Raw genomic sequence first — 15,879 nt, 5'->3', positions numbered from 1 at the left:
GGGCCCGGGTTCCCCCCAAACCTCCCAACTCCTGAGCAGACACAGGAGGAGTTGACCCAGACTGTGAGTTCCACCAGAGGGGAAGATCACTGCGGTGAGCAAATCTGCCAATAAGCACAGGACTCACCAAGGTAAAGGAGGAACTTTGTCACAGTATGTATTTTTACAAGGCCAAAATTCATTTCATATTGCCCTTATGATACTTTACACACCACAAGAGAACTTGTACGCCTCACTCATTTATAATATTTTTCTGAAAACCATGGGTGCAATGGTAAGAGGTGCAGACAACAGTTGGCAGAAGCACAGTCAGGTTGATTGCCAACTGGAAAGATGGCAACGCTGGGAAGAAGGCGGCCACACAAAGATGATCTTCCCCTTTTTGGTCAGGTGAACCCCCAACTCTTCCCAGCAGATCTTCTTCCCGGAACAGCATTCCGTGGTCAAGGAAGCCAAAGCCCTCCCATTGACACCAAATGCAAAGCCATGAATTCTTCTCCAGGATGCACCTGTCCCTGCTTGGGTCCTTATCCTCCACTGCTCTGCTACGAACTGCTCCAACAGAACCTGCTCCCCTGACCCTTTCATCCTGATTCCCAGAGCTCTGATCTGTTCAGGGTCAGACACAGCAGCATCATGAGTGCCTATATGGATGAGCAGCCTGGGGTAGTTATCAGGGGGCGAATGAGCTTCAGCAACCTTTCCATAATGTCTTGGACATGACCTCTAAGGTGACAGCTCATTTCCTGGAATATCATGTCAGGTTGGCAGATGAATGCCTCCGTTCCCCTCAGAAGGATGTCCCCAACCACAAGCACACTGTCTTCTTCTCTTGGGTGCAGTGGCTGCAAACCTCCCAGCCTTGGGAACAAATGATTTCTCCTCCTCAGTCATTGAGTTCTGCTCCTCACCATGTGTTGACAGTACAGTATACCGGTTCTTCAACTAGATGGACAGGGACTTGGGAGGGGTGTGGGAAGCAGCACAGTCTATTGCCTGAGGTGGCCAACAGCTAGTCTCTTCCTTGCAATGCAGCCAGTTTCTCCTTCCTCCTCTTGTGCTGCTGTAGTCATCTGTAGTTGGCTAGCATCCTCCATCCCAGATGTCTTCACGTGCATCCTCTCAAAGTCCTCATGTTCCTGGATGCTATGCAGATGAGCCACCTTGTTCTGCAGCTGTCTTACCTGCTTCCTGAGGGACTTCACCAACAGACACCTCTCACACCTGGTGGCTTCCCCTGCCTGGCTTTTGGCAGCCAAAGCTGCTTAAGGGAGTGATTTTTGGTGACATTTCTATACCAGCAAAAGCCCTAGTGTAGAAACAGCTGTACTGGTATACAACTGCTTCTGCTAGTATAGCTTATTTCACTCACCAAACTAGTATAAACTATACCTGCAAGAATACTTTTTTGCCAGTATAACCTATCTCTGCATTTGGAAGGTTTGGCAGTCCAGCTACACCAGGAAACCTTTTCCACGGGAGAGCTGATCCAGGATTCAAATCGGTGGGAAGACCAAAAAACCACGAGTTTGTGATGTCCGACTCACACATACTCAGTTCAAGATGTTAGATGGAAGATCACTTATATTTCTAAAGTTTGTCTGATCTTAGTTATCTTTGGAGGACTTTGTGTGGTGTAATGCTATTAATTATGATGTCAGATGTTTCCAAAAAAGATCAATGGAAAGTTTCTTTGGTCTAATTCTCTCTAAATAGTTGAGAGGCAAGACTCAGGGCCAAACACAGGCTTCACAACCTGCAAACACTTCCAGTTGTTAGCAAAGTGATACACTGGATGTGCTGGTATTCATCATGAATGCCTTTTAAAAATGGCCATTCACCCTATGGGGTTTTTTTTTGTTTTTTTTTTTTAAACTGCCACCTGTGGTCTGTCCTGTACTTACCAAAAGGGGGTATTATCCAAAACATTTAAATGGTAATATTGGTAAATGCCAAGTTTTTAAGGGTTCCCACTGTTTTTAAGGGTTCCTGAAATCCTTTACTCGCTTTACCAAGCCTAATTTACTTATGATATAGACAAATTGGCAGTCACCACTGCCTGACATTTGACACTGTGCAACATATGGATTCTCTTAATATCTTTCTGTTCTCTGCTTGTTTAGCAGCTGTCCTGCCAAGCAAATTAGTTAATCCCACCAGACTTATTGCCTCAGTTTCAAAGTGCATTTTGCATTTTAGACATGCAAACAGGCTGCAAAGATGCACAACTGAAATCATTCTTGTCTAAGAATTTTTCAAAAGAAGTACTTGTCAGTGTATGAATGTAAGCTTCCATGGTTAGTCTCCATTTCTCCCCACCCCCAAGCACTTCTACTGTTAAAGTTAATAACTATACAATCTTCCATCAAAGGCTGCAGATGCTGGTTGGAGAGACTGCCATTGAGCATCTTGAGGCATTCCTCATGTAGACATTAACCTTGACACCTCTATCACATTTCCAATCCCTGCGCCCTGGACAGGAAGCTGAATTCTTGTTTATCAAGATAACAGAGCACCACCACTAAGGCAGCTCAAATTACCATGATTTAAATGAATAATTATTCAAATTCACTCTTTATTAAGTAATGTGCAAAGGGAGATATGACAATTGTATCCAATTAATACTCTGAATGCATCCCATTTGCTACTTCAAACCCCCTGTCATAAACAGATAGCTAAGGGTTAATGTTTCTTTTACCTGTAAAGGGTTAACAAAGAGAACCAAACACCTGACAAGAGGACCAATCAGAAAACCGGATGTTTTAAAAGCTTAAGGGAGGGAATTTGTGGGTCTTCTTTGTCTTGGGTCTGTGTCTTTTGTCTGTCTCTCAGCTATGAGAAGGTTCTTTTTATCTTCTAATCTTCTGTTTCCAAATTGTAAGTACAGGTAGAAAAACAATATAGGCTTTTATGTTGTTTTGGTTGTATTTACATGTGTGTAGCTTGCTGGAATGTTTCAAAATTGGATATCTTTTTGAATCAGACTGTTTATTCATATTTTCTTATAAGCAATAGCCCTGTATTATTGTCATCTTGATACAGAGAAGATTTTGATGTCTTTTTTTCTTCTTTTTTTATATAAAGTTTTCTTTTTAAGACTTGTTTGAGTTTTCTCTCTGGGTAGGCTAAGGAACAAGGGGAGGGAATTCTCTTTGTGTTAGATCTACGGAGGATAAGCTCTGCAGCACCAGGGAATTGGTGGGAGGGGGAAAGAGAGATAGAATCATTTCTGTTTCCTTGTATTTGGGCGTTTGTCTCTTTGTGGAATAGAGGAGACATGCTTCTTGGTATTGTGATGTAAAGAGATTGCATCAATACTCTCAGGTTAGCCCAGAGAGGAAAGTCTGGGTGGGAGAGGGAGGGGGAAGGGAAGTGGAGTATTTCCCTTGCCGGTAAGACTCAGAGCTTCTGGGTCTTGGGGTCCCTCCAGGGAAAGTTGGGGGACCAAAGCGAGGAAGGCGCTGTAATTCCTGTCTGGTGGCAGCAAGATAAGATCCAAGCTGGTAATTAAGCTTGGAGGTTCATGCTAAGCAACCAGATTTTGGACGCTAAGGTCCAGATTTGGGAAAAAGGCTTATGATACCCTCCCCCCCGCTCCCTCTCCCCACAAGTGCTCTCATCTCTGGAATTTCTCCCCCCACTTCTCCTAACTCCAGTGAGAATTTGGGAAAAATCAAGATTTAGAATCTATTTAAGACTGCTCCTCAACCAGCTTTCCTTAGATTAAAGAAGAGGTCAACTGTTCACCTGAATATGACTGAGTGATGAAGCTATTTAGTTGTATTGATTCTCTTGTACTATTAAATTGTACAAGGGATATGATTTAGTTGAAGCAGAAAACATAAGCTGCTATACAAATCTTGATCATTAAGCCTTTCTTTTTATACAGTGCATTAAAGGCAGAGTCTAGCCCAGTGGGAGAGCAGCATGTATTGTATACTGATAGTATGCAAATCTGGTTCCATTGCTGAGACACGGAATTGGTCAAAAGCCAGAGGAACCTGAGGAAGAGCTATGTGTAGCTAGAAAGCTGGCCTCCCTCAAAAACAGAAGTTGGTCCAGTAAATATTATCTCACCCATGTTGTCACAGGGAATTAACAAGTCTTTCAAAGATGTCTCAAAATAACTGAACATAAATAACTCAGAAAATAAAGAACTGTATGAAGACATCCTGAAGAGACCCAGCAAGTGTATGTCTATACTATAACCAGTATTGTGACTTACTCCAGAACCATTCAAACAACAGGAATAAAACTGGCATAAGTGAGGCTCCTTGCACTGCATCTGGGTTCATGCTACTCTATGAAGCTACTGTACCTGGTCTGGTTCGCGTGTTTTCAGGGACAGATGTAGCTAAGTTTCCAGGAGTCAGTCATGTACCTCAATGAAATACTTATTTTCAAAAATGTTCATTATCTAAAGCAGGTAACAGTAATTTGATGGGGCAAACATTATTCTGGATGGTCAGTGGCATGGACTGACAGAGGGCTTTTACAACATGGCTAGGAGACTCTGATTTGGAAGCCAAATATGATAGTTTCATTCTTTGACTGCCAGCTCTGGGTGAGAAGGTAAAATAACACTGCCTTATGCTGAGAATCTGGCAGAACAGGGACAGGGACTAGTCGCTGGAGTGTAAAAATGCATTTCATTTAATCAGATAAATTAAACCAGCAAAAATTTAATTCAAAATTGTATGAACACAGAATACTCAGAGGATGAAAGAAAGACACAAGAATTCACCATCTCTTTCAAAATAGCCAAAAAGTTGAATCCTTTAAGAAATAAGATATCTTCAAAAAGGACAAAAATTGCAGTTGAAAGATCACCACCTCAGGTACTCAGAATTGACCATTATCACTTCTTTCCTCCCAGGATGTGTTTAAAATAACAAAAAACTCATATTATTTATTAAGTATTGCTTCTTTCAGAATTACCTCCACCTGGAGCTTATCATAAGCATGATGCTGCGCATGCTTCTTTCTTATTGAACAAATTCCTTTATGGGATATGGTAGAACGTCTCAATATAGCAGATTGGGAGCATTAAGTGTTGAGGACGGATCAGTTGTACAGACTGAGCTGAATCACTTGGGTAGGTGGACTCATTTGAACACAGCCAAATGCAAAATCAACTAGGATGAAAAAGTGTATGTCACACTTACAAAATGAGGAACCATATCCTGAGAAGCAATGACAATGAACAAGGATTTAGGGGTCATGACAGATTACCAGTTGAACATGAGCTCTTAGTGTGATGCTGTAGTTAAGGAATTTAATGTGGATTCTTGAATATATAAGCTGGGGAATATCAAGTAAAGAGGTAATATGACTTCTGTGTACACTGGAATAACTTACCTAGGGACATAACACTATGTCCCTAGGTAAGTTATTCCAGTGTACACAGAGGATACTCCATCCCTTAAAGTTTTTAAATAGAGACTGGATATATTTAAAAAAAATATGTACTATAGCTCAAACAGAAGTTATAGGTTTAACACAGAAATTGCTAGGTAAGGTTCACTGGTCTGTGCTACGCAGGTGGTCTGATTAGTTGACCCTTTTGGCCTTACGATTTAGTTCTTCCCTACAAGCTGAACCAATGTAAGTAAAGAGTGGCTCTCAATGGAAAAATCTATATGAAACTCATGATTTAGTGACAGATACAAGACCATCTCCATATCATTCAGGATTTTATATGTGGCGTTCAATTACTCTGTCAAACGAATTCTATGACGTAAATGCTACCTGCTTCCAACAGTTTATTCACACAGTACGTCTCCAAGTTCAGAGATTCTTTTGTTGTGGTAATAAACGGTAATGTCATGCTAAGTGGCTGTTTAAACACTTAGGATGAAACACCACACAGACAGTAAGTAAAGGGACTACGTGAGCTACAAGTACCCTTTGCCTGGGCAGTCAAATCTTTCCTGAGGTTCCTTTGTACTGCAAAGCAGCTGCACAAAATGAATACTCAGGCTCATCTTTTCAGGCCATGTAGTCCTACTTGGCTAGCTTTTAATTAAGGGTTTCGCAGGTGAAAAGCTCAGGTTCTGAGGGAGGGACATGTGGTGTCACCTACATGAAGATTTAAAGGGGTGATTTTAGCATATTAGCTAATACAACTTGACTAGTTTAACATGTGTTAAGTGCAGTGTGCCTTGTTAAGGCTAGATTTTAATACACATGGTAACTAGTATATGCTAATACCATACCTTAAATCAGTAGTCACCAATTGGTTGATCGCGATGAACTGGTCAATCCTGGAGAGTCTCCCAGTCGACTGCGATCTCCAGCAGTGCAGCAGGGCTGCTGCTAAGGCAGGCACCCTTCCTGCTCCAACCCCACACCACTCCCAGAAGCGGCCAACATGCCCTCGCAACCCGTGTGTGTGTGTGTCTCTCCGCGCACTGCTTCTGCTTGCAAACACCGCCTCTGCAGCTCCCGTTGGCTGGGAACAGAGAACTGCAAAGAGGGGCAGCCTGCAGAGCCACATGACTCCCCCAGGGCTTCAGGGACGCATCAGCCCCTTCTGGGACCAGCGTGAGGCTGGGGCAGGCAGGGAGCCTGCCTTAGCCTCACTGCGCCACCAGCCGGGAACCGCCTGAGGTAAGTGCCGCCTGGCAGGAGCCTGCATCCTAACCCCCTCCTGGAGCCAGCACCTCATACCCCCTCCTCCACCCCAAGCCCCAGCCCTGAGCCCCCTTCTGCATTCAAATTCCCTCCCAGAGCCCACCCCCGCCCCTGCACTCAACCCCCCTGCCCCAGGCTCAGCCTGAGCCCCTCTCCCACATGGAAAACCCCTCAGCCCCAGGCCACAGCTTGCACCCCCCTCCTGAACCCCAACCTCCTGCCCAGTGAAAGTGAGTGAGGGTGGGGAAGAGCAAGTTTTGGAGAGAAGGGGAGATGTAGTGAGTGGGGCTGGGCAGATCCTGGCTTGCCCTTAAATTCAAAGTGATCTTGGGCATAAAAAGGCTGTCAGTGGGTGCTAAGCACCCTGAGGAACTAGGGGGAGAGGGAGGTGTTGAGAGGGGGGCTGCTGGTGGGTGCTCAGCACCCATCATTTTTTATGCTGCGTGTAGACCTAGACACCTCATCTCAAAAAAGATTGGAATTGGAAAAGGTAAAGAAAAGGGCAACAAAAAAAGAATAGGGATATGGAACAGTTTTCATATATGGACCGATTCATAAGACTGGGACTTTTCAGTTTGGAAAAGAGATGACTAAGGGGGGATATAATAGCAGTCTATAAAATCATGACTGGTGTGGAGAAACAGATAAGGAAGTGTTATTTACTCCTCCTCATAATACAAGAACAAGGGGGTCACCAAATGAAATTAAAAGGCAGCAGGTTTAAATCAAACAAGAAAGTATTTCTTCATACAACACACAGTCAACCTGTGGAACTCTTTGCCAGGGGATGTTGTTAAGGCCAAGACTAACAGCGTTCCAAAAAGAATTAGAAAAGTTGCTGGAGCATAGGTTCATCAATGGCTATTAGCCAGGATGGGTGGAAATGGTGTAACTAGCCTCTGTTTGGCAGAAGCTGGGAATGGGAAACAGAGAATGGATCACTTGATGATTACCTGTTCTGTTCATTCCTTCTGAAGCACCTGGCATTGGCCACACTCAGAAGACAGGATACTGGGCTAGATGGACCTTTGGTCTGACCCAGTATGGCCATTCTTAATTTTTCCCACATAAAAGGATAAGAACATATCTGACCCTAAATAAAAGGCTGGCATTTGATGCAAGGATATATTGTACCAGATTAGTCAGTGGAAATGTTGCAAAAAAGCTATCTTAACTCATATGGAATATGCTACAGGCACTAAAAAGCAGCGTAAGTATTATACAAACAAAATAAAACCTATTGTGAGATCTCAAACCAAAAGCAGTGAACATGACTTGACTTTGCAACCTGAAGTTCTCATTGAGAGCAAAAAGTTTATTTTTCAAGGAAGAGAACTCAAAGTTATAGGATCTACAGACACATAAGATGACAAATAGCAATTATGTAAAGTAGCCCTACATTGGGTCATAGTTCAAGCTGACAAACTTCAAATGGTAAATGGATTTTGTTTTTTTTAAGTGAGCATATTAAGCTATGGAAACAGATTACACTATATGGAGAAGGATGTCTTACTTATAGTCTTTAAATCAGGGTGAAATTCTGCCTCCACTGAAGTCAATAAGAGTTTGCCATTAAATTGCAGTGCAAACATACCCACAGAGGTCAGACACTGTGGCTGGCCCATGCCAGCTGACTGGGGTTCCTGAGGCTCAGACTAAGGAGCTGTTTAATTGATGTGCAGACATGGAGCTCTGGGACCCTAGTATTTCTCAGGATCCTATAGGCCAGGCTCCCACCCAAGCATCTACACCACAGTTAAATATCCCCTTAGCTGAAGCCCATGAGCCCAAGCCACTTGGTATGGGCCAGCTATAGGTGTCTAATTGCAGTGTGGACGTGCACTGGGCAGGATTTTACCCTCTACATAGTCTTTCTAAAAGATAAGCTCCAATTCAACCACAAGTTGAATTTCTGCATTTAGCCCAACAATGGGTGAAATCTACTGCCTGTGTTATGCAGGTGGTCCTATTTAAATGGTCAGCATGTTCCCTTCTGACCTTACAATCCATGAATCTATGAAGCACTGACTATAAAAACAGGACAGCAAAAGCTTTATGAAAAATCAAGTTTTGTTAAAAGGAATACATTTTAAACAATTTTCTTAAGTGTTGCTTCCTTTAAACTTGACTTAACAGGCTATGAAATTTATTTTTTACATCTCAAAGTATGACTGAAAACCCTTTATCACAGTTAACTCTCAGACTGTTTCAAAACTGAAGATATCATAAGGAAAGCCTTAGGCAAGCAGTAAAAAGAAGTGTGTGTCACCAGTTCTCTCCAATACATTTCATATTGTACATAGCGGAAGAAGTTTCTGGCAACAGCTGGATCAAATGAAGCAGAAGAAATGAGTAATGTCAGCTATGTGTCACCATCCCAACAGTTAAGAGGCTCCTTATGCCATGACTACCTCCTAACCTTCCTGCCAAAATATGTATTACCTAAAATGTTTCTTCCTCTTTAGTGCACACAATTCTTTACAGAGCAACTGCACGTAACCATTGTCATTCACTTTTCACCAAATTCAAATGGTAAAAACTGGGGTTTAAGAAATTGTATAGCCTATGACCAAATAAATTTGTTAGTCTCTAAGGTGCCACAACTACTCCTCGTTCTTTTATAAAGACTGGGAGTGGATGGGTCATTACACAAAGTAAAAACTATTTCCCCGTGCTAATTTTTCCCCTTCTGTTACTCACACCTTCTTGTCAACTGTTTGAAATGGGCCATCCTGATTATCACTACAAAAGTTCTCTCCTGCTGATAATAGCCCACCATAATTGATTAGTCTCATGAGGGTTGGTATGACAACACTTGTTTGTGTGTGTGTGTGTGTGTGTGTGTGTGTGTGTGTGTGTGTGTGTGTGTGTATATTTTATACACACACACACACACACACACACACTCTTCCTACTGTATTTTCCACTGCATGCATCCGATGAAGTGGGTTTTAGCCCATGAAAGCTTATGCCCAAATAAATTTTAGTCTCTAAGGAGTCACAAGTACACCTCGTTCTTTTTGCTGATACAGACTAACATGGCTACCACTCTGAAACCTGTACAGCCTTTTAATACTAACTTTCACATTCAAGTTACCACTACAGAGTCCCCTTTTAATAACCACTAGCAAAACATCTTCAGCTGTATATTAAAAACACGAAGTAAATACTTTAAACATCTAAAACGTAGAATAAGGCTTTTATTTTAATAATATTCCTTGTTGCTTTTGTTTGCCTTACCAGCAACAGGCTCCCAGCAGTGTTGCGAAGGTGGAGTAGTTCTGGCCAGATAGGCCAAACTGTAATTAGACCGAAGACAAAGGGGAAAGAGAGGAGAAATAAGGTAAGGAAGGAAAATGACACATAAGGGAGGGACTACATCATGAATCCAAGACTCATGTCCCAAGTGTCCTTCAGGTTTTAGATGAAACCAGAGGCATCTGCAGGAATTTTCATTTGACCGCTTCTGGAGGGGGACATTAAACAAGCACAAATGAAAGGTTTGCTTCCCTTCCCTCCTCCCCCCATTTTTCCAGAAGCCTCTGGAGGGGATGCCCAGCAGCAAGGATGCAGCAGCTCCCCCTGGCAGCGGCACTCTGTGTCCCTGAACCCCAGGGAAGGAGGAAGCAGCAGGGCAGCTGGCTGCCCATTGAGCACCTCCTTCCCCTGTCCTTACAGCTGCTGCTTTTCCTTCCCTGCTGCTGAAGCCCCAGTGCTGCTGCCTGCTTTGCGGACCCCCTGCTGAGGTGAGTCAGGTGGTGAATGCTGAGACAACAGGTGGGATTCCAACAGTAGGGAAGGATATGAAGCAAGCTGCAGCTGTAGGGAAGAGACGCTTAGCCAGTCGCTTTGCTGCTTCTTCCCTCCCCGGGCTACAGGGACGCACAGATTGGGGTGGGGGGGTATACCCCTACTTGCCCCCCCCCGTGCACACTTCTGGATGAAGCCAATGAAGGTAGCACTATCATCTGGTTTCCTCTTTCAGCTCCAGTAAGGATGTCATTTTGATTCTGAAAGGCAAAGGCCCAGTGGTATCAGGAAAGGGTAGGAGTAGCAGCTGCCATGATGGTAAAGCTTACTTCTTCCAGTCCATGTGCCTCTTCTCCCCATTTAGTGACCATCAGATAGAATAACGTCCAAGAAGGGATGGCAACCTCACTCCATTTGAATTAAACCAATCAAAACATCTGATTTCTACCATAAACATCCTTCTCTCGTATCCAGAATGTTTCAGCTCGTTGCCATGCCAACCTGTCACTAGTAGGAGACTAGAAGACCCCTTAGCACTGTTCTTTTTATTTAAACAATCCAGTTTGTATCTGTCAATTTGACTCCAACTTTTGCTGATGATAAACCATATATCAGCCTGTTATGTTGTTTATCTTGGACAACTTAGGTACAGGCCTCTGCACAACATTATATCCATTATCCACCTCAAAAATTCAATGAGAAGTTCTCAAAAATTCAAGTTACTACCATAATAGCAAAAATGTTGCATAGAAAAAAGGGAATCTGCAGATAAAATTCCCACTTCTACATACAACTTCTCTCTTTGGCGTACAATACATAACAACACTACGCTCACGAAATTTCAAAGCTATACTAATTGGATTATGTAGACTTCTCTTTAGTTCTTTTTTCTTTCCAATATTACTATAACAGGCAGTAATAGTCCATATTGACTTTTCTAGAGAGAAAAGACAAAAGTGTCCCCAACTCTTCTGGTTATGTTCGCAGAGTTGGATTCTATTCCTGTCTTTTGGAGTCCATGCCAAGCTTTAAACTGTGTACAAATGATTTCTCCTGAACTCCTGTTAGTGACTCATCTTTTTAGTGATTTCAGGTAGTTTAGACTTAAAATTCCTGTTTGGTAGGTGTTTTGAAAAACACCTAATAAATTAAGTGACAAAAAATTATACATATTTTAAAGACTGCAGGGACTTGTTTACATCTCAGAACTGCAGCATTATGCTAGTACATTACAAGCAGAAAGTTAAACTGATTTGTCCATGTGAAACAGTATAAATGGGAAATGTAAATTGGAAGTATTAAATTATATTTAAACAAACATTGGCAAAGAATATTTTAATATATAATTAACCTGAAGTACCTTTCTCGTTGCCCTTCTGGTTTATGAGCCTCTTATCCTCAGACTACTGTGGTATCCATGTGAGTGTACCCCTCACTCTAATTTCTCTAACCTCTCTTCTGAGACACTATCATTCTTATTATCTTATTGTCCCCATTCTTGCATATCGTCTCCGTAAATAGTGCTTGAAATTGCTCATCATATTCCAGATGGGGTCTCAAGCAACCCTTTTTACATTGCCATAATGATCTCTTCTGATTCATGCTCTCCCCTCTCCATCTCAGTGCTCCACTTGCTTTCTGAACTGAGCTCTCTTGTTGTTTGCCAACCCTCATTACAACATCTTCCTTCTCCTTTGATGAGGTATTGAATCATCTCCTTTGTAACAAATGCTAATGCTATAGCGTTACTGCACAGTCCTATTAGCTCCAGTAGCACACTCCACTTGGGTACAGCATGGAGCCTTCAGCAGTTGAGAATGGCTCTTGTGCTCTGGCTTTGAGTCCTGCAGAGCCAAGGCAGTGTGCTTCTAGCAGCAAACAACATACTTTTGGCACCTATGACAACAACACTACCACTTTCTTGGCTCTGGTGGATGCCTGCGCCCCCTCGCCCCTTTCCCGGCCCCGACTCCATCCCATCCCCGCCCCTGGCCCCATCCCCAATGTCCCCGCCCTAACTCCGACCCTCCCTGCCCCTATTGAATCCCTTCCCCAAATACCTGCCCCTGCCCCACCTCTTCCCCCAGTGCACCGCGTTCTCCCTCATCCCCCTCCTCCCTCCCTGCCTCGCAAATCAGCTGTGTTGTGGCACAACCACTGGGAGGGAGGGGGAAAAGCAGGATGCGGCAGCATGCTCCTGGAGCTGTTCCATTGCAGCCATGGTTACCGTTGGAAATGAAATATCAGCTACAATCACCACCACCTGTTGAAAACAGTTCTAGTATTGAGTACAATAACACTCTGAGCTTGTACTGATAATCCAGTGCCATCCTCACTTGTTATCCCATCTCGCCCCTTCCCCACTCAGGCCATGCCCACCATGGCTGGGGCTGCCACCGTGCTCTAAGACTACCAAGGGAAAGTGAGAAAGCTGTGCTTGTAACTTCTTTGGATCAAGGGGTCTAAGTGCACTGACATTGTTTCTTTACAAGTTGCAGATGTGGCCTTGAGGGTCTCTTCATGCACACCAGTGGAGTGGCTTGGCCAGATAAGGAGGAGAAAGAAGAGGACTGAAGACGACATGTTTCAGGAGGTCCTGTAAGCCTCTGGTACTTCAGATTATGAGCAGAGAGCTTGGAGGGTAACAATCAATGAGAAAATGCAGAGAGATAGTGAGGACAGGAAAAATGGGCAGCAGGAGGTAACACTGCTCAGGGAGCAAACAAACATGCGACAGTCTCTGATTGACCAGGATGAACACATCCATGCTAGTCTCCCACTACAGCCCACAGAGAACTGCATTCCAGGACCTCCCTTTGCTCCCCCTCCTCCACTTTCCATATATCTTCCAGGGCCACAGCAGTACCCAAGGCACTCCACCCCACAGGAGATGAAACACATTAACAGCTGCACACACACCAGTGAGGCTTCACAGCTGGATGTATGTGCTTGTGATTTCTCTGTTTCTTCCCCATAAAGGTACTTTTCCGTGTATGCATAAAGTTTACCTCAGCATTACATGGGTAATGTTTGCATGGGTGTGGAATAAAAATCTACTTATGGAAACTGAATCTACTATTCTCCAAAAGATGGTGACTGATGCTAACAGACAATAGCAATAGGTGCCTCTGCATTGTTACAGTAGCAATGGTTTGGTGGCAGGAGCGATCCTTCGGGATTTTTTTGCGACCAGGATACGGCAATTTTCCTCAGAAGTGATAGTTCCTTCTCTGACAAGTCTTCACCAACATGGTGCCAGAAAACAATGTCACACTGTTACATTACATCAAACACATTACTGTGGCTCATCGTTAAAATGCTCCTTCAAAGCCTTCCTGATCCAAATAGTTGCCCTTTGAGCTCCTCATATAGCACTGGTATCTGGCTGACAGTCGATCCACTTCCATGTCCCACCCCCTGAGGAAACTTCTCCCTCTTTGCTTCACATATATTATGAAGCACACAGCAGACAGCTATGATCATGGAGATATTGTCCTGAATGAGGTCTAATCTCCTGGGGAGACAGAGTCAGTGACCCATTAAGAAACCAAAGGCAAATTTAACTATCATTCTGAACCTTCTGAGCCAGTTGTTGCAGCGCTCCTTGCTGCTGTCAAGGTATATGCCAGTGTATGGCTTCATGAGCCATGGGAGCAAGGGGTAGGCTGGGTGGCCCAGGAGCACTACTGGCATTTCCGAATCTCCAGTGGTAATCCTCTGGTCTGGAAAGAAAGTCCCTGCTTCCAGCTTTCTGTAAAACTGATGAATCTCAACATTTGTTACCAATTCATTCCATTTACTACCTAGTATTTGTCTAAGGCACCAGCTTTAATAGACACTTAGACATCTGTATCTTTGGTGGATTTCCAGCTTTCACATCCATATATCAAGATAGAACATTTCAGTTGAAGGTTCATTATTTGGTCTTTAAGTTGTAGATTTTCAATGACCAAACCTTGTTTACGCAGCTGCAGCCTTGCCAATTTGTGACATTTCCTTCTGGACATCCCCATGGCTTGCATGTTACTGCCAAGATCTGTGAATTGACTAGCTTCTTGTATTCCTTTGCCTTCTTAAGAATTGCTTGAGTTGGTAGTTGCTGGGGTTCTCACTAAAATTGATTTTGCATAACTATTAACCCCATTTTTGAGGGGGAAGTTTTGTGATGCTGGATAGTCTTTCAGTCTTTACTTGCATGTTGGCTGAGCTGTCACTTAGTGCAATATAATCTATAAGATGTAAATATTCTAATATCTTTAACCATTCGCTCAGGCCTGCATTTTCTTTACTGTGCATGTTGCACCTTGCTATAAACCCTTGATTATTTTTGCTGGCATACCAATAACACTTCAGAGTGTTCGAGAATGAATCATAAGGGAGGCTATCAAATATTTGTTTGAATTATGAAGTTTCTGATGAGTAGTTCTTGCTATTCAATGCTCTCTTCTATGATTATTCTTAGGATAAAAATCTGATTAACAAATGATCTTCTGCTCTTCCCTAACCTCTGTCTCAACCACTTCCTTTATTCTGATTATGAGAATACTGCAGAAGACTTTACCTATCGCTAAAAGGAGATGTTGCTATTGCTTTGGTCACTTTTCTTTGGTATTTTGATTATAATGCCCTTCCCACTGTCAGGAGGCTTTTCCTGGTCCCATACTTTGTTGAAAAGTTCAGCAATTTTATCAATAGGCTCCCAGCAAGCTTTCAGTGTTTCCCCCGTGACTTGGTCTTCACCTGCAGCTTTCTCAAGTTTTAATTTCATTGCCTCTTGCACTTTACAAAAATTGCTCTCACACTTCTGTGTTTATCTGATACTTCACTGCAGCCCAAACTACATAAAGAAAAGTTAATTTAGAAGAATTTGGATCTATTTGAGACAACTAGGATGTCTCCTGTCAGGGCCGGCGCAACCCATTAGGCGACCTAGGTGGTCGTCTAGGGCGCTAACATTTGGGAGGCGACGACCGCAGCGGCCGGACCTTCCACTGCCTCTGTCAGGGGTGGCATTTCAGGGGCGGGACATTCTGCTGCCTAAGGCAGCAAAAAAGCTGGCGGCGCTCCTGTATGTTAGCAGCAAGTAACTGGTATACTGAATCCAGTATACTGAACAATGTGGGGAGCAATTTGGGATTACATGTTGAAGATGTAGAGGAAAAGGAATAGAAAACAGGTGGGGAAGGGGATAGAAGGAAGAGTACTTTTGTTCTTGCCACTAGCAAAAACCCAAATGATCTAGATTTCCCATCAAGCGGAGAGAAGAACTTAATCACCTAGTAATTTTGAAAATAATAAGTAGCAGTGGCATTTCTTATCTTCTTTGACTATTGTGACAAAGTTCCTCCTCTACTTTGGTGGGTCCTGCGCTTATTGGCGGATTTGTTCACCTCAGTGATCTTCCCCTCTTGTGGAACCCACAGTCTGGGTCAGCTCCTCCTGTGTCTCATCAGGAGTTGGGAGGTTTAGGGGGAACCCAGGCCCGCCCTCTACTCC

The 15,879-nt window shown here is 43.3% G+C and overlaps 1 protein-coding gene across 6 annotated transcripts in view; it reads right to left on the bottom strand.

Moving 5' to 3' along the window:
- Positions 1-15,879, bottom strand: part of CSNK1G1 (casein kinase 1 gamma 1) — a 299,618-nt gene that overhangs the window by 101,866 nt on the left and 181,873 nt on the right. The gene's annotated exons all lie outside the window — the stretch shown is intronic.

This window comes from Chelonoidis abingdonii, chromosome 9, assembly GCF_003597395.2.
Source record: "Chelonoidis abingdonii isolate Lonesome George chromosome 9, CheloAbing_2.0, whole genome shotgun sequence".
Taxonomy (NCBI): Eukaryota; Metazoa; Chordata; order Testudines; family Testudinidae; genus Chelonoidis; species Chelonoidis abingdonii.
Note: the sequence above shows the minus strand (reverse complement) of the source record. Positions and strands in the feature narration are given on the sequence as shown.